Here is a 20,504-nt window from a genome sequence, read left to right as displayed (position 1 = left end):
AAAAATGGCTTACAAAAGTTGCAGACATTCAATCTTCAACCTTGGACAGCACTTTGCTTCCTGTGACTGTCCAATCACAGACATTCTGATGATAGCTCATTGAGAAGTCTTTGCAAGGCAGGTGCTCTGGGCAGTTGCTGCCTCTTGATTTTAGATCCACTGATCAAACCAAACCAGGAAGTAATAGGACCTGTTCTCTGATTGACAGCCACATGGGTGCAACAAGGTTAATTTATAAACATGTCAATTTCTAGTGAAAACCTGCCTTTAAAAAAAATAAAAAGGAATAAAAATAGGCCACACTCTTCACACATAAAGCATTTCAACAAGCTAAAGGGCTTTAGGGGTCTTTGATGACTCTATCCATTTCTTAGTCATTCTTCTAGTACAATGTATAGATAAAATGTAATGCTCTTTAAGTTGACACCGAATTGTGTTAGGCATAACAGGTGCACTTTAACATACACTATATGCTAAATTGCATATTCCGTTTAATTTTTATAATATCATTTTAAACGACCACTATAGGCACCCAGCTCAAAGAAGTGGTCTGGGTGCCAGGTCCCTCTAGTTTTAACCCTGCAGCTGAAAACATAGCAGTTTCAGACAAACTGCTATGTTTCACTGAGGGTTAATCCAGCCTCTAGTGGCTGTCTCACTGACAGCCGCTAGAGGCGCTTCTATGATTCTCACTGTGAAAATCACAGTGAGAAGACGCTGGCCGTCCATAGGAAAACATTTAATAATGCATTCCTATGGGCGGTTTGAATGTGCGGATCTGATGTCGGCAGAGGGTGGACAGTTCCTCAGCATAGAGGAAGTACGGCGCTGTAGAAAGGTAAGTGGCTGAAGGGGTTTTAACCCCTTCTGCCCAGCGGGAGGGGGGCCCTGAGGGTGGGGGGACCTAATGACCCTAGAGTGCCAGGAAAACGAGTTTGTTTTCCTGGCACTATAGTGGTCCTTTAAGTACATAAGAAAAGTATTCTCTATTTCCTGCCCTCATGTGTGAGCTAATAGCTAATTAGAAGGTAATGGAAGGAGCATGGGGCAGAATGGACATGCTTGGTTAATGGATATTTCTGATTTGCTCATGGTGCATACGAACTAGGCAGACTGACAGCCCTTCTGTCCAGCCCCCGCTGAGCTACCAATTCGCAGAGTGTTTCGAAAGCACTCTCGTATGGGAAAAATGTTCTGAGTAAGCTTAGAACAGCATTACGTGTGAGATTTATTAACTCATTCTAACAAATTGGAAGACAGCAACAATAACCACTTAGTGACGCAACCGCTAAAAACTGAGTTGTGGAAACGTGGAAACCAATTTGTGAAATTTTGACTAAATAATCAAGTTTCAAAACAATTCCAGATACTTTTTTGATTCACTATTATAGTAACCTAAGTTTAGACAATTTTTAAATCCCCACAATTTACTATTTTTAAATCCCCACATCAGTTTGATTTATGAAACAGACAGTGTATATAAGTTTGTATATATAAAAAATATATCTGAATAAAAAAAGTTTTCTTGACTTTTTTTTGTGGAGATTGGGGCATCGGCAAAGTCCTAGAAGAAAAAAATGAATTTAAAAATATAGAAAAAAACATTTCTGATTGCGCTCGTTTTTTTGTGTTTTTTTTTAGACTTTCCGATTTCAGTAACAGAAGTGTTAAAAAGAACTTCTTCAAAAAGTTTTGAAACGAGCATTGTGGAAAGTGCAAGGAGATTAAAGAGGTGACATTGAAACCTTGCAATGATCTTCGGGTCAGGAAAGATGACTGAGAATGAAATATCAGTTACAGTCACAGCAAGGAGCCCAAAGGTTTCTCAGAGAAGAAAAGAAAACGTGCACACAAACAGATGTCGTGATAACCTATTCCATTTTATTATTTTATTATTTCTTTAACAGTTCTTATATAGGGCTCTTGTCTGGAGCCCTTTACAAAATTTTAAAATTGCTCCCCTAAAAAGTCAACATTAACCTTGTTTTGCCTATATTTTGGCTTTCCTTCTGGTTTAAAGGGACACTGTCACTTGCCATAATTTTTTTTTTTTTTTTTTTTTTATATTCCAACATTTATTGATATGTACATATATTATGTTTACTTATCCCTATATTTAACAGATATGTATATGAATGGTGTGAAAATAAAAATGAAATATAAAAATTCATATCTGCTTAAAGGACCACTATAGTGCCAGGAAAAAAAAACTTGTTTTCCTGGCACTATAGTATTAATAGGTCCCCCCCACCCTCATGGTCCCCCTCCCGCCAGGCTGAATGGAGAGGAAGGGGGACTCTCCTCCTCCAGTCGTCATCGGCTGAATGCGCATGCACGGCAAGAGCCGCGCGAGCATTCAGTCAGTCCATAGGAAAGCATTTCTCATTGCTTTCCTATGGACGCTGGCGTCTTCTCACTGTGAAAATCAATGAGACAGCCACTAGAGGCTGGATTAACCCTAAAGTAAACATAGCACTTTCTCTGAAACTGCTATGTTTACAGCAGGCAGGGTTAATCCTAGATGGACCTGGCACCCAGACCACTTCATTGAGCTGAAGTGGTCTGGGTGCCAATAGTGGTCCTTTAATCTGCTACTGGGTAAATCCATCTTAATCCATCATGTTAATCATTATTATAAATATGATTACCCTGTCTATTGTACCTGGCAGTACCTGTTAGTCAGCATAGAGAGAGCATACAGACAAGAGGAGATATTAGATAATGTTTCTGTTACAATTCTGACTGAATGTTGTGTTATTATATGCTTTTTAAAATGTGTCCTATATAAATATACATATATGCAGTCAAAATTTCTCAAAAATGTCAAATTTGTGAGCTGTGCAGGAGAGGTGTGTAAATTTACTCTATAATCAATCCCATTACTATCCTTTGGGGCTGGTGTACAACCACCCCTGCTCCCTATCTTTGGGTTGCAGGAGATAAAGTTGAGTCATACAGTCTGTTTTGGTCTGGTGGGGTTGCAATTGCAGTTGAGGCCACAGATCTCTGTCCTAGCCCCTATTTGACATGCTTCTCTTAATTATAGCCATGTTGATATCACTATATGGACACAAGTATTGGGACACCTGACCATTACATTAGCGACTTTTATGACATTGCATTCTAAATTCATAGACATTAATATGTAGTCAACCTCCATCCCCGTCTTGCAGCCATAACAGCTTCCACTCTTTTGGGAAGGCATTCCACAAGATTTAGGAGTGTTTCTGTCCAGTAGAGTATTTATAAGGTCAGGCACTGATGTTGGACAAGAAGGCCTAGCTTGCAATCTCCGTAACAGTTCATCCCTAAGGTGTTTGATTGGGTTGAGGTCAGGGCTCTGTGTGGGCCAGTCAAGTTATTCCACACCAAATTCATCCAACCATAGCTTTATGGACCTTGCTTTATGCACTGGGGCATAGTCATGCTGAAATAGAAAAGGACCTTCCCCAAACCGTTACCAAGTTGAAAGCATATCATTGTCTAAAATGTCTTGGTATGCTGAAGCATTACGATTTACCTTCACTGGAAGTGGAGGATCTAGACCAACCCTTGAAAAACAGCCCCATACCATTATCCCTCCGCCACCAAACTGCATAGTCGGCACTATGCAGTCAGGCAGGTAAAGACCTCCTGGCATCCGCCAAACCCAGGCTTACCCATCAGACTGTAAATAGAGAAGTGTGATTTATCACTCTACAGAACATGTTTCCACTGCTCCAGTGGAGTGCAATAGGACAGGGTACTTTACTCGAACTGATTATTGGCATTGTACTTGGTGAAGTGAGGCTTGCACGCAGATGCTCAGCGATGGAAACCATTCCAGGAAGCTCCCATCGCACAGTTTTTCTGCTGATATTAATGCCAGTGGAAGTTTGGAACTCTTTAGCTATAGAATTAGCAGAGCGACTTTTGGCAACTTTTACGCACCATGCGTCTCAGCACTCGGTGACCTCACTCTGTTAACTTCACATGGTCCTCTGCTTCATGGCTGAGTTGCTGCTGTTCCTAAAAGCATTTGCCAATAATACCACTACCAGCTGACAGTGGACTTTCTAGCAAGGATATCATTTCACGAACTGACCTATTGCAAAGGTGGCATCCTATCACAGTACCACACTAGAATTCAATGAGCTCTTCAGAATGACCCATTTTTTATTCACAAATGTTTATAAATGCAGACTGCTTGACTAGGTACTTAATTCTATACACCTGTGACAATGAGTCTGATTCAATAACTAAGGGGTGTGCCCCAATGCTTTTGTCCATGGTGTATATCATACGTCCATTCACCCAAACATGTTGTCCATAAGAGAAAGTGATGGGTGGTGTAAAGCTTTCATGTCACAACTGCCCCCCCTGTGATCCCTATTAAGCTGGTAAGTGGGCGGAATATTACATCTCTCTGATTTGTCTTGGGGGGGCTCTGGGACATTTCTGGAGTGAGAGCTCTCATTACTTGGTGAACTGCTGCCTGGATAATTCCATTTAGTCTTTATATTCCCTATCCTTCTTATGGGTTTTATAAGAGTTTTTCTGTTCTTATAAATCTTTGTTTTCTCTTGAGCGTTTGCAAGATTCAAGCCATCAGCCCACACAATTCTATAATGATTTCATTGTGGCTCGTTAGAATTCCTTTATCAATGTTATATAAATTACAGCCACTTATTGCGTGTAGCAGTGAGCAGCTGTAGGCGAGGTGGACAGCCTGATTGTTCAGTGTGATACACAGAGGTTCCCTGTATAGGATATTAAAGTGGCAGTTATCATTTATTTATTTATTTTTGGCATTTATATAGCGCCTACATTTTCCGCAGTGATTCACAATATTATAAGAGGGGGAGATTGAACAATAAATGAGACAATTACAAAATGTTACAGGAACACTAGGTTAATTAGGACCCTGCTCAAATGAGCTTACAGTCTAGATGAGGTGGGGTAGAATGCAATAGGAGAGGGTTATAGCAATTAAACAAGGTGGGAGTGAGGCAGAACTGGAGGAGAGAGAAGAGTGCTGCCCTTTAGGAGAGAGCAACAACAGGTGTGTGAGGTAGAGGTTACTCTGGGAGGCCATAAGCTTTCCTGAACAGATGGGTTTTGAGGGACTTCTGAAGGCTAGGGTAGAGTCGTAAAGTCTGATGGTGATAGGCAAACTGTTCCAAAGGAAAAGAGCCGTCCGCAAGAAGTAAAGCAAGCGTGAGTTGGCAGTAAGGGTGCGAGCAGCGGACAGGAGAAAGTCATCGGCAGTGCAGAGAGACAGAGAAGGGGCACACATACCAATCATAACACGTACATGCCATTTTATCAGACAGGTTGAGTTCTGTTTTTAACACTGGCGTCTATAAATGAACCAATGGTTAAAAAGTATCCCAATGGCTCTTTACATAGACACATTTCACCAAATCCTCTTTGGATGCAATTTCTGCAGTCTGGATCTGGCTATGCATTTTTGGTTGTACTTGGCCTCACTTCTATAGTGAGTGCTCCCCTCTCACACACAACAAGGATCTGCTCATAATAAAACAATAAAATGCTAGAAAGTTTGAGAAAAGTTTTTTTTCTTGTCTCAATAAAACCATAGGGCAGCAATTTCTGACCTGGGTTTTATAGAAGTTTGTGGATGATTGACCATTATGGGATAAGCAGTAGAGAAATATCAGTATTTCAAAGATTAGATTTCACTGTAATCCCAAGAAGCAGCAGATTTGTCTCAGTCATGACAGGGAATAAAATCCGGAAAATAAGTATATATTTATTTTATCAGTACAGAGTGAGCTCTGTGGTTATATAACACATGGATCCATACATATATAACATTATGGTGGCACAAAACACCAAGGTGATGCACCCTCAACGTGATGTTAGAATTCACCTGTCTGATTTCAGAATCTGGCTGCACCCCATAACGAAGCATAAAGAGCATGAGGCTTCTAGATCATGTTTAAATTTTTCTTTTCAGGCCAATATCTTAATGTGACAGGGAATTATGGGAGTTTAAAAGGTTACTCCAATCAACATGACCACTTCAGAGATTTGAAGTGATCATGGTGCCTGGAGTCTGTATGTGCACTGTACCACTATGAAATGCTGCGTGTACGGAGTTCAACCGCTCTGTTGCTGGAGGTGTAACTGGGGTGTCATTGGCCACTGGAGAACCCTCAGCGCTTGGCGGAGACCTACGTTAGAAGTAAAATCTTTCCAAATGTCAATGGGGAATGGCATCAGGATGTTTGAAATAACCTTTTAACCTTTTAAAAACACCTTGGTTTGATAACACACTCTTAGAAGAGGTGCAATTATATTTGATGTGCAATATCAGATCACATGCCTTTATACAAATACCATGAGCTGACAAATTATATTATTGAGTCATTAAGGTTTGTTTTGACACAGGCTTTTCACATTTCACCCGTTCTGATCTAAGTGGCCCACCTTGGTTGTAGAATGCAAATTACCCAGTTTTATCATGCAATTGTGTAGTTGCCTCCATCATTAAACACAGTTGAGGTGGCACTAGACAATGGCGCATGACTATATAGTTGACAATAATACATTTGAAAATAAATTGTTCAGTTTTTCTTTTATCTCAACTCCCATGACGCTGATATAGACTTTCACTTAAACTGTGCAATTATTATGTTCTCAAATTCCCAGAAGTGGCTCAGTTAATGTAATAGACCCCCTTTGGTTGCAAAATGTAGATTTTAAATTCCTCTGCATTCTAAGGGGGGTGAGGGTGGGGGGTAATGAAACCTGAACACTTTTGTTGGGAGACTGGGCTCCCAAAAGCAGGAAATGGCTGGCTGACAGTTATAGGACATGTAGTTCTCATCATCCTGTGTGAGAAACATTAGTTATCAGTGGAAAAAAATAAAGGAAAGACTGCGTTTCCATAGAACTGAAATCCAAAGCTTGCCAGAGGTGGTCTCTATTTATATTAGCTAATCTCCTGTAAACACTTAATTAACCTCACTGTACCTCATATGGAGATCCAGGCTTGGAATCAAAGCACGCGGTAGGTTTACTTCAAAGCTGCTTCAGTTTAGACTTTTTGTAGAGCAAAGTTACAAGCTGTTAATGCTCCATTGATGTTAATTGACTTAGTTTGGGGAAGTGGAGCTTGTCATGAAAATTATGTAGACGGTGTGGATGATGATCCCTGACATATGTGTACATCTATACATAGCCCAGAGAGCTTACACTCTAAGTCGTATGAAATGTATGAAAAGCATTTTAGTTTCCCTTTATTAGAAGGTGAGGAACACAAAACCCATTGTGATGGATTTCTATAGTAAAGGTCGATACTTATAGACCAAATGTAGACATCATGTGAAAGAACTTTAGCTTATATTCTAAATTCCAATAATAAGCTACATTTTCTGGGCCGTCTACTTTAAGAAATATTATTCAGAGTCAAAACACAGAGCAATGTATCAATAAATGACACACAAAACAACTACAGCAACAAACCCACTAATTGGAGCTAAAAAAGAGAGAACAAGAATTCTTAGGACAAATACTTTTTTATTCTGGCAATATTTTTCAGGGGAGGACCCTAAAATATGGCAAAACTCTTTGATTTAAATTATCGTAAAGACTCCCTCTTCCTTTCTTTTTGTTGTTACATGTTTCCAAATGTTCTCCTTGGTTATATGTCTACATATACAGCTCTTCTTATGGTCCAAACTTAAGGAGCATCTGAAGCCATATACAAGGTAGGAGTCCACTACCATAGGTCAACATGTGAGGAATCTATCCTAAACCAATTATAATCTAATTTCCTCTCTTTCCTTACGATGTAACGCCATTACTATTCAAGCTCTCTATAAGACATACAGTACTATTGCACTAGCTGAAATACTACACTGCTATTTTGTTTAACCTTGTTTTTTTCTATATATTAAGGAAAGATCCGGTCGAGAAATGAGAAGGAAGAGAAGATATTAAAGTTAAAGGGACACTGTAGGCACCCAGACAACTTCAGCCCATTGAAGTGGTCTGGGTGCCAGCTCCCATCACCCTTAAGCCTTCCAGGGTTAAGTCCTCCTCTAGTGGTTGTCTACCAGACAGATACTAGAGGGACTACCAGGTTCTTAGATGACTTTTGGTCGTCACGCTCTGCATGAAGACCTCCAACGTCGCCGGAATCCCCATAGGAAAACATTAAATAATGCTTTCCTATAGGGCGTGCGCAGCACATGCGCATAAGGTCTCCCCCGCCAGCAGACGTCGACGGGGGAGGAGCGTGGCCGGAGCCTGACCCATCGCCGAGGGACATCGGCGCTGGAATCAGGTAAGAGTCTGAAGGGGTTTTTACCTATGTCAGCGACATGGGATGGGGGGATTCTACAGTGCCAGTAAAACGTTTTTTTTTTCTGGCACTAGCGAATCCCTTTAAGTAAAATTCCGATCTTGATTTATTACTGAACTCGGTATATCAATGTAAGTAGTAGTTCTACAAGTATTTGTATATTTTCTTGTTCAAGAAGCAGATTTTATCTCCTTTCAGAGGAATTGGTGTGAGGTGAGAGATGACGTATTTCCTATATTTCGTTTTGAGAAGGCCTATATTACATTATAATCCTTTTCGAAGGGATGAGGTCTAATGGTCCCTCAACAAAGAAAGTCCCAACAATCCGTTCTATGCCACGAAATTCTTTACAAACTAAAACAAGGGATGTTATTCTTTTTTTTTTTCTAAGAAATAAATTAAGAAAAGGACAGAGCTAAGAAACACGTGTCAGCATTTCCAACCACATCCAAAAATAGAGGATTTGGGGATTCCTATAGTGTTCCAGAAATGTCAAAATAATATTAATAACAAAAAAAAAATACAAAAGCAAAACACATGCAAACCAAAAAGTTAAAACTTAGCTTTAAACATGAGGGATGTGTGCGTTTATGCCGTATCTTTTGTCAATTTTTTTTTTCTATGCCTCAAAGTGTTTGATTAATTTTTGGACCAGCCTGTGGAAGTTTTTTAACATTTAAAAGAAATATGATTGCAACATAGATGTAGTTTTGTCATTTTGTTGCTGTCAGTACTAGCACAATGAATAACATTTATTGAAGACCATTGGTAATATAGAGCTGGACATCCCAGTAGGTACCATAGGCAGCTGCCTATATATATATATATTTTTTTTTTTGATCTGCTGGTGAAATGTAAAATCAGAGATGGCAGGTGGAGGAGAGAGATTTACGATGTTACATCCACAAAAATCTTAGATGGAATGATTCAAAGTAAATGTTTTAATCTGGTGTAACAGATCCAGATAATTTTTCTATTTATTTTTGTAAATCCATGCAGTTGTATATGACTGTGTGCCGTGTCACTCATACAGAGGTACTCTGAGCAATTTCATTTCAAAGTTGTTATGGTAGTTAGAGAAAACTAATGAATAGAACACTTCCTCTGGCCACTATAGGCTGGTTCTATTTTTTTCCTGTATGTGGTATGGTGTAATAAAATACTTATATTAATAGTTTAGATAGATAGATGAGAAATTCTACTCTTTTTCTTCTGCTTGTAACCACAGATTTCTTGTCAATGGATATACTAAATCAGGCTTCCCCAAACTCTTGCCCTCCAGATGTTTCTGAACTACAACTCCGATGATTCTCAGCCTAACTATTTCATTCATAGACTTGTGGGAGTTGTAGTTCAGCAACATCTGGAGGGCCGGAGTTTGGGTAAGCCTGTACTCGATGGTTGTTCGCTACATGAATATAATATTTGAAGCATCCCTCATCCTTGTCTAATTACTCTTTAGCATTTGTGTTTATCTTTTGGGAGATCAGAGTTCTGGACACCTTGCCTGCTCCTCGGTGTGCGTGTTACTATATAACTGTCAGTATGAAGATATTATGCCATTGAAATGGGATGGCATAGGAATGGCAGGATGCGGCAATGGAATCTCCTAATATCACCACATTTTGTCACAAATCTATGCTAAAGCCCCAAATTTGTCTCACCATTAAAGCCGTTTAGCTTGCTGAATGTGCATTTTGTGTGAATAGTGTGTCCTCTCTTTTTCATTTTACAAAAGTGCAGATTTCCATAGATATAAATTATCTCTGTTACACCCTCTGGCTGTCAATCAGACAACCAGTCCTGTAACTTCCTGGTTTGTTTAGCTCATAGCACCTGCCTTGTAAAGACTTCTCATTGACCTGCCTTGGGAAGTCCGAGATTGGACAGCCACAAAAAGTCTGGGCTTGGGAAGAAGGGGGCAAGAGATCAGTAACTTTTGCAAGTTGTCTTTTGATATTCCCCCAATGAAAAAAATACATAGCTAAATGCGTGAATCTTTTCATTGGGGGTATATCTACTAAATTGCGATTTAAAAAAAACATTTGGGCAGTGGAGTATCTCTTTAAGTGAAATTCCAACTCAGCATATCTTTATGAAAATCTCACAAATGACTTTGCCGCTTAAAAAAACAATAAAAAAAATATTTTTTAGTATATTTAATTTCCTACGATATTGTAGTGATGGGATCTAGCTTGATCTATTTTAGTTTTTGAAAGTTTATTTTATCCATCTTCATGTTGATTGAACTACTAAGGGCCCCTTGTAATCATTGACAGCTTGTCACGGATGCTAAGTGGTTGTTTGTCCGTCTGGCTTTCATTGAGTTAATGAGATTAAAGGACACATTCTGATGCTAAAGTTACTGGTATCTCAATCTGCTCCTCTGTTAAATAGGCACAGATGCCATTATCTCTCCAGTCGCCTGAACCCCTATCCCTGGGCCCCTAGAAATAAGGTCTTTGTTGCACGAGTAGTCCCTGAAGGTCAATGCCCATCACTGCATCCAAATTTGAACAGATAACATTGAAAAAAGTGGAAGGAATGCAGCCAAGGACTCCTTATACCATGATTATTTCATTTAGCATTGGTGATTATGGTGCTTAGATGGTCCCTTTAATCTTCATTGAAGTGGAGCCTCCGGGGTGTAGGCCGGGATCACCCCCACCAGTCCAGAGCGGGGCGAATGGGGCAGCAGTAGGCACTAGCGTTAGTCCAGTATCTGGCAAGCCAGGAGAGCTGACGTCCCTCCCGTCCAGCACACGCACTAGGCCCCGTCACATCCTCTATGGACTGTCCAGGCAATCCATATTCTAGAACCTCCAAGGGAGACCCAGCAGGGCAGCGTAGCAGTAAGTTGCATTCAACTGCAGAATTAGAGCCCCTAGGGGCAAAAAAGCATGAGTAAATCAGTGGCTGGGCTTGGAGCTCCTTCAGAACACATCCAGCCGCCATGCAGGTCAAGACCCGCCATCAACCATTTTGTTTTTATGCAGGCTGTGTCAGTCACAGCCAGGGGGAGTTGTGATTAGAGCTCATATACAAAAGCAAAAGTGATTTAAGTCCTAAACTGCAGTTAATTTAGCAGTGAAACTTAAGAGACATGGTCTATGCATAAAATCTACTTCATTAAGCTAAAGTTGTTCTGGTGACTATAGTGTCCCTTTTAGCCATACCACTGGTCCGATAAGCCCCGGCCCACAAGAGTCCGTTACGAAAACTCCCAGTATCTTCGGCGACCAGCCTGGGACCAACAGGCATGTGAGAAATGTTGAGCATAGTGTACTTGTATTTTTGTCCAAACGATATTATTGAGTAACCTGTTTTTTATTAATATATTATAATAAAAATTCTGTTTAAATGTCATGCAATACAATTTATAAATGTAGGAATAACTATTCATTTAGACCCGTGCATGAATGTATTTTCATGTCTGAATCACAAGGGAACACTCTCGTACATTCCGATCAATTTTTTTGCTGGCTACAAAAAAATAAACAGATAGAGAATTCATTGCCAAATCCTTCCTCTACTGCCGATCATTGTTTATCTAAGTTTCACCTCCAAAGGGGCATATTCTTACGCCAGGTCATTCCACTGCCTCGGGCAAGAACTGAATCTCTTCTATTTAGCTACCATGGTTACCTCTCCCTCCTTCCCCGCTCACATCTTCATCCTACCACCAAATCTGCTTCAGCTTGTTTCCTCTCCCTTGATATCTTCATTGGTCTCTAGAAAAGTTACAGTTTCAAATTCCATGCTAGGAACTCCTGGCGGATCTCTCATGCTGATAATTGGATCAAGAGCTGGGAATAAAGATCAGAAGTGCTATTTAATTCCATGGAGAAGCAAAAATAAAGAAGAGATTTAATATGTATTTATTTATTTAGTTTGAGTTTTTATTTTTTGCCATCATATTGAACTTAAAAAATTGCTCACGGATATATAGAAACACACATACACATTGGATACAATAGTCGTGTGCAATTCTGTTTCAAACGAACTGTGATTCTTCCCGAATTTTGGGCGATTGTCAGGTCATCTGAAATATAGAACTCCAAATCGCCATGTGGATGAATCATAAAACCAATGAAATGAACAATGAATGAACAATTTAGTTTGCTTCGTGATTATGAGTTCCTTCCATGGTGCCAAAAAAAGATGATTGATGGATTTTGGATCAACTGCAAAAGCAAATGTGAGAAAGGTTGAAATTGATGGACACATGCCCAAAAATTCTCCAAGTCAGCTATGCTTCCAGTTTGGCTACTTTAGCGACTTTCACTTTAAAAGGACAGTGTTTACATTACTGCCTAGTAACTCCTCAATAGCAGTCACTCAGACGGCCACTAGAGGTGCTTCCTATTTCAGTGCTGCCCTCCCATTGTTTAAAGGTATATCTATGAGGAGCTGCTGATTGGTGCAGCTCAACACTTTGCCTTGCACGTGCAATAACCTCCCAATGTTTTCCTATTGAAAATAATTTGATTGGCTGAGATCATCAAGATTGATGATCTCAACCATGTAGGCGGGGCCAGCTGCGACGAGACTAGCTTGGCAACAGAGAAAAGGTAAGTTAAAAACCGGAGACCTAAACAGGTACTCCAGCACTGTAATGTTAGGAATACACGTTTGTATTCCTAACACCATAGTGTTCATTTAAAATGGAAATTACTTTGAATTCAGTTACATTTTCACTTCTTTAGATCTAAAATAGTGTATCACTTTATTTATTTATTTGTTACTGGCATTTATAAAGCAAAAACATATCCCGCAGCGCTGTGCAATTAGGGGAGAAGATACAATATACACAGACAAAAAGGTAAAGAGGACCCTGCCCGTAAGCTGAGATCTAGCCATTGAAGCTTTTATACAAAGTGCTTAGATAGCCCGTGAGCTTTCTTCTGTCCTATACTCGCAAAATGACACCTCACAATCAAGATTTGAACATTTCAGCCTGATGTCACTGGTCGTTCATGTAAAAAAAAAAAAAAAAAAAATCACTAATTTGCTTATTTATTAAGATGGGACCTGGGGATATTTCAATACAAAATTACATATTTTAGGCAAAAATAAAAACAAACTGAAAAAATTCTCCAAATTAAATGTTTAAGCTTAAAAAAAAAAAAAATCAAATTCCATTGTAAAACAAAATCCACAATTTCCAATTTAGTGAGTAAGCCACTAGTTAAAATGGTGATTTAATACAATTATTCCTTATATTCATAGTTTAGGATCAACGGTAGGCAACCTTCGGCACTCCGGATGTCAAAGAATCAGGAGATATGTAGTCCAAGACATCTGCAGGTTGCCTAACTCTGGTAGGTGAAGCTCTTTCTTCAAATTTAAGTCGCAATAACTTTTGTAACATGTTGAAAGCGTGTTTTATGCCTGAGTGCTCTAACATTCATCTCTCAACCATTTACTTTACCGAACGTCACTATCATTTAAACAGTCCTCGGTGAGATGGGTCCATTAACCACTTGCCTGCTGCTATGCGTAATGAGTACTGGAAACGTTTATTTTCCAGCCATGCAAAGAGAACCAGCAGAGGTTGTAGAGAGCAGTTAAGATCACAGACTTGAGACATCTGTAAACCGGCCCTGCGATCCTGCTTTCTCTAAATGGCTTGTCTTCAAAACACTTAACTGATTAGCCGAGACATGACCAATTAACTGCTATATAATAGCTCTGTCCAAGCAGCCTGACTGTATGGTACTCATTTATATCGTCACCTGTAGCTTCAGCAGCATTTTAGCAAACATTACGCAGCTTACACCTGACAGATAAAAACACACTGACCGATAACCATCTATGCTGCATATTTTAAAAACATATATATATATATATATTTCAAGACTCACTTGTTTTATATTCCCAAGATTCTTTAAATTTTATTCCAAAACTATTCATTTAAAAAAAAAAAAAACTTCAGTAGAATTTGCATTAGTTTCTATGTCACTAATAGTGGCCTCAAGATTTCATATAAGCTATAATTCATTCAACAAGCCTTCAGCCTATTGGTAAGGGATATTGAAGTGGTTATGTTGAGAAGAGCCTGTGGGTACTGTCCCCTTTATTTATGTTAAGCTATTTTTTCATTTTCTTTTTCAATAAGGTTTTTTTTTCAGCTTTCAGTGTTCTGTAAGTGTTTTTAGAATCACAAGTGGGCAGGAGTTAATACACAAACACTCAATGTCATCACATTACATCAAGATAATAGCCGTTGATGGATGCCTCTATGGGTCGCCCAACATGGAAACAGTAGGTTTTAAGTAGACGAGCAATAAGTAACAAAAGTAAGCTGAGCAATCATCAAAAAGCAAGTCTATTAAGAAGTCATACCTAACCGAGTAAAACTCCCATCACTCAAACTTACAAACGTACTATTAACTAAACAAACTTGTTCCGAATTAAGAACAAAAAAAATAAAGAATCTGTAAGACTGTTTTGACAAAAATTGTGGCTTTCCCCAAGTCTACAGCTCAACCTATTTTTTTATGGCAGGGCTAAGGAAGAAGTTAATTTCTGCGTTCGCCAATCCAAGCATGGTTTGCACCCCTACATGAGTGCCCACAGTGCACCGAGGCTCCCTGTCCAGTGATGAGCTTCCGGCATCTGCAGAGTTGCAGAAGTCATAAGCCATCACTGTCGCCATGCATTGACAGAGCATGTCAGCTAACGAGTGCAATTCCGTGCAATGAAATTTGCACGGAACTGACATTGGTTTCAGGCTGGTTGATGACACCACAATGACACTGCTGGATGCGGAGTTACACATTTGGCAGCATGTCCAGGCACCATGACCACTTCAAATCACTCCTTTAAGATATTACCAAGAAAGCAAAATTTCAAATCTGGAAGACGGAATTAAAAGATATTAGACTAAAAATGTATTAGCAATACTGGCTGTAACGTAACATTGGTAGTATGGGTTTTTGGTTTGTTCTAGTGGCACTTTGCTGTATTATAACTGTATCATAGTTTAGGAATGATGCATTGCTTATCGGATATTCAGAGTCAAAATATTCTATTACTCCCAGTGACGTACTTAACTGTAAATATGCTACGTTGTATGTGAATACGCAGATCTAGGATTGCCCAAAGGGATGATCCCATTAACCATGAATACTATGCTGATATCTCATGTCGCTGGGGAAATTATGACAATTTTCAGATCACAAGAAATCAACCATGGACCATGAGGGTGCTGGGAAGTCTATGAAGGTTCCTGTCTCATCCAAATAGCATTTGCCATTTATGGATATTCTTGGAAGTAGGAAGTAGGCAGCAGAAATTCCATGCATGCATCAGAAACCTGCATCGAATGGGACATGAGAAATTCCAAAGAAGGTTAATTCATTTCAGGACTGGGCTGGTACAATTTTAATATCATCTCCCCAAGTGGACGTGTCTGAGAGTTCTACACAGGATACAGAACATTGGGTAAAGTTTATAACTATAGTCCTTGTCAACATTTAAAAAACAATATTGTGTAAAACACACAAAAACATTACATAACCTTTAGAAAATGTTAAAATCTTTAGGGAACTCCAAAGCCAACAGAAATAAACACTTAGTATAAAGGGGACACAATGCTCATCCTTTTCCAGTGTGTCACAGACACCCTAAATTCTGCAAGTTGTTCAAACAGTCATTGACACCTATGCCTGTGTGTCTCGTGGTGTTGGTATGATGGAACTATTACAATCAGGTAGCAGAAAAAAACATGCAATGGTATATTTAATTTAGTAAGCCAATTACATTTAAAAAGTAAAGAAGAAAAACATATCAAAGTGAGAAAATGGACAGCAGCTGCAATGCTCATGACATTCTCATATGTCTTAGAGATTATCAGCTCTTTGACCCAGCCATCATAAAACTATTATATTAAATTGTGTTGTTAATAAAAAAAACTTGTTATGTTTTCACTGAATTCTGCAATGTTTTTACTAGAGGGAAAGAATTAATATCAAATGGTTTGTATTACTATACCTTCTACCTTCCTTCCTTTTATTTTGTTAATTGGTCACTTCAATTGTTAGTGTGATGTGGTATTGGAACACTACTGTAGATTTAGGAGATGTGAATCATTTGAAATGTATGTTGTTAGGAAAGGAATACTGCGGGCACCACAACAACTTTATTTTAATGAAGTTGTTGTTATGGTGCCAGGAAGTTCATTGTGCCGGCTTACTTCAATTGTTCAACCAATAATGAATGGTTTAACACCAAAATCTTCTGTTCAGTGCTGTTCGGAGCTTTCCCCCTCCACATCCTCTTGAAGCATAAGACTATGTGCTCAGGGCCGTCTTTAATATCACAAGGACCCTGGGCAAAGCATTTTTGGGCCCCCTAGGCAACCCCCACTCCCTGGCATGCAATAACACCTTTCACATATATACTTACACTGACATATACACGGACAGGCATACTGACACATACACACAGACAGACATACTGAGACACACACATATATTGACACCCACACATATATACTGACAGAGATGCTGACACATCCAGACACAAACACACTGACAGGCATACTGACACACACACAGACACATACCCTGGCAAGCATACTGACAGACAGACAGACACACACACACACTGACAGACATACTGACACACAGACACACACACAAAGACATACACTGACAGATATACTGACATACCCATTGACAGGCATACTGACATACCCATTAACAGGCATACTGACACACACACAGACACATACACTGATACACACATATACTGACAGACATACTGACAGACAACCTACTGACACACACATACACTGTCAGACATACTGAGACACACATACATACACTGACAGACACACACACACAAATACTGACAGAGAGACACACAGACATACCATACTGACGGGCAGAAACATATACATACTGACACAAATCTACTCCCTGTTTCCTACCTTGAAGAATTGCTTCCCTGGTATCCAGAGTGGTGGCTGAGGCTGTTGGGGGTTGCCGACTGGCAATCCGGACCAGCCCCCCTCCTCTGTGCTTCCCTGGTGTGGTCTCTCCCGCGCGGCTCTCTCTGGGAGGAAGTGACGCATGGCAGTCACTTCCTCCCATGCTGCCAAAAAGCAAAGGGGCCTGGTTGTGCTGCTAAAGGGCCACACAGCGCAACCGGGCCCCTGCTTACAAACGCCCACTGGGCCTCCTTAGTGTGTGCCCCCAGGATGCATCGGGGGCCCATGGGTGAGGGGGGGGGGGGAGAATGTTGTAGAGGGCAGCAGGGCCCACCGGGCAGCTGCCTTGGACCCCCTAGAATTTGTTACAATTACAATGACGTTGTTATGGTGCACAGAGTGTTCCTTTAAGTACTCAAAGTATTTGTTTTTTAGTCACTTAAATAAGCAAAATCCATAGTCACATGGCTGAAATAAGTGGCAATCCTACAGGTATAAGGATGAGCAGAGAAAGATATGTATCAGATTTGTGAAGCTTACAGTATCCAATTAAATGTAACAGCATTAGGATGCAAATTTGTGCCTCCCTTTATGTGGTGAGATGAGATGTTTGTGTCACATGCAGGAATGGCAAAGAGAGTACACCCCATATCACCCGTCATCAGACTTTTCATCTCTTTGGACAATGACCACTTATTTCCTTCTTAATAAGATAATTTAATATTCCTACATGCATCACATTTAGCTAATTCACGATGTGCTTGTTACGGGTCTGGGGAATAGAATTTAGGATAGGATTTATATAACGAACTGCACTTCTTACACAAACTTCTTCATTTAATTTATTTCTCATTTTGTAGCTTTAACCCAGAATGTAACAATGTTATTTTTGAAGGAAGTTTGTAAAATCTTTACATCCACATCCCTGTATATGAAACTCACCAGCAGATCATTATCACTAGCATTACCACAATTTGACAGTTTTTTTGAGTAAATCGAGAAAAATCCTCTAACCACTAGGAGAAAGCAAACTGCAAACTGATGTTATGTGAATATATTAAGGAGGAATGCCGACCTCTACTCTGTACCCACTACTTAAAAGTTTACTAAAGGTGCAAATGAGTGACTATACCTTATTCCTTTAAGCTGTGGGAGTCTTCAAGCATGCTTCGGCATCTGCTTAGAAAGCGCAATAAAAGTGTATATGCCCTTGCACATGTGCCCTCTTGATATGTGAATGAGAGGAATCATCGTGATTAGCCCAGATTAGTCCAGTTGTATCAATTACTTTAGTGTTTGGCACACAATGTAAATCAAAAAATAAAAATGTTTCTTAAAGCATTTCTCGAAGCACCATGGTCACATTAGAGTTTTGACATGGTCATGGTTCTTGAAATCTAACCCCTTGACAGATGAAGGTGTAACTCTAGCATCATTGAAGCGTCATTAGCAGCTCAGAACAAAAGGTCCAGGATGGCTAATGTCAATTCTGTGCATATTTCTATACATAGAACATTGAGAAAGCTGCTACTGATGCAGTCAACCAATGAATGATCAACGCAATCGGCATTCAGCAAGACAGGAGCCTCAGCTCCCGGTGCAGACCCAGGTAAGAGGCAAACCTTTGCAAAATGGTTTGACCCATTACCGGGGAATGGTGCCAGGGTACTCCTGACATGATAACCACTACAGCGGGGTAACTCTTTAAGTGAAAAATATCCAACCCCAAACTAATAAAGAACATTTTACAGAAACATTGTATATCTAAAAGATGTAAGAAAGCCTTTTGCTTCCTCAGCCCTCCTTACTGTATCTAAATAACTGCAATTATTGTATTGTTATTCTGAAAAATAAATATGTGTTTGTTTGTGTGTGACGAATATACAAATTCTCTGGTATGAGGCCCCTCTATTGCCTTCTATAGGTGTAGAATTCGTATGCTATACAGTGTTTAAAAAAAATGCTAGAAATATGTGGATCTGTATTTTTTTGTGCCAAAACCAATTATCTCTAATTCAGGATATTTATGGAATGGAACATTGATACATTACACTGTGAGAAGCACCAATTCATTATAAGCATCTAAAGAAAAAAAATTAAAAACAACGGAATAACTGCTTTTACTGTTACAGGTGACCGCACAAGACAAGGTCTTGGCAGAGCGTGGGTTAAACTCAAGGAAGACATTACAAAAAGCCAATGGAAAGCCAGAATCCTCTCATTCCTGTATTGTGTCATTACCGCAGCAGGAATAAAAGTCTTAGAATTCTGGGATTGTCAAGGAGAATTCCCTGCGGATCACATGTCAGTTTGTGTAATATATCCACAGCCCAGTGTACAAACCCTTGGATTGAAAGTCTCTGCTTTTCTTTACTGGGACAAACACCAGGCCCACACATTGGTTAACTGCGTGGTTCTTTATTTCTTTTTTTTTTCTTTTTAATTACTGTGCATGTTTCTGCCAGAAAACGGTTCAAACGAGAGTTGTGTTTTTTTTCCATCGCTAGAGTTTGCTGTGGACGATCATTGTGCCATAGGAGGTTCAGCAGACGAAGGCACGAACAGGACTTGTCTAGCTCTCCACTGATTTGCTGTGACAGAAGGCATTTTGCTTCTAAACTATGCTGATTGGCAAATGTTTCCCATAGTCCTCTGCTACTCAACTCCAATCATCCAAAGTGTCAGGCTCCCTGCCTTGTTTATAAGTGAGCCTGAGAAACACGGCCCAAGGATGTCCTTGGGAAGCCATGTTTGGTAGTGAATAACGAAAACTGTGGGGGAGGCGGTGTTAGTTACGAACAGACAACAACTTTTAAAGCAAAGACATTTCACAGTCCTCAAAGTGTCACCGGCCTCACAAAAAAAACAGCTGCTCCTGACTTAAGGTGTTGCTTATTGTCCTACCGCAGATGGAAAAGGAGCTTGATTAGATGTGAAGAGAAGGACAAAAAAACACCAGAAATTGAACAAAATAAATTAATATTATCCACAAACTATAAATAAGGCAGATTGGGATAGACTCTCCTACTCACAGCCTATGCCCAGGGACAGTTTCCAAATCCCAAAGCATCGAGGCCTTAATCACAAGATGTTCCAAATGTCTGATATTGCAGAAATATATGCAATGTCCAAATACAGATATTTCCAGATACCTTTAAAAAAACATAAAAGTCTAATATGGTGTAATACTGTTTCATTGATTAAAAGATAGGTTACGTTAAAAACTCCTACTTATTGTTAATGTGAATCTGGTTTTCT

The sequence above is a fragment of the Pelobates fuscus genome, chromosome 12, assembly GCF_036172605.1.
Source record: "Pelobates fuscus isolate aPelFus1 chromosome 12, aPelFus1.pri, whole genome shotgun sequence".
Lineage (NCBI taxonomy): Eukaryota > Metazoa > Chordata > Amphibia > Anura > Pelobatidae > Pelobates > Pelobates fuscus.
This window is presented reverse-complemented; position numbering follows the sequence as displayed.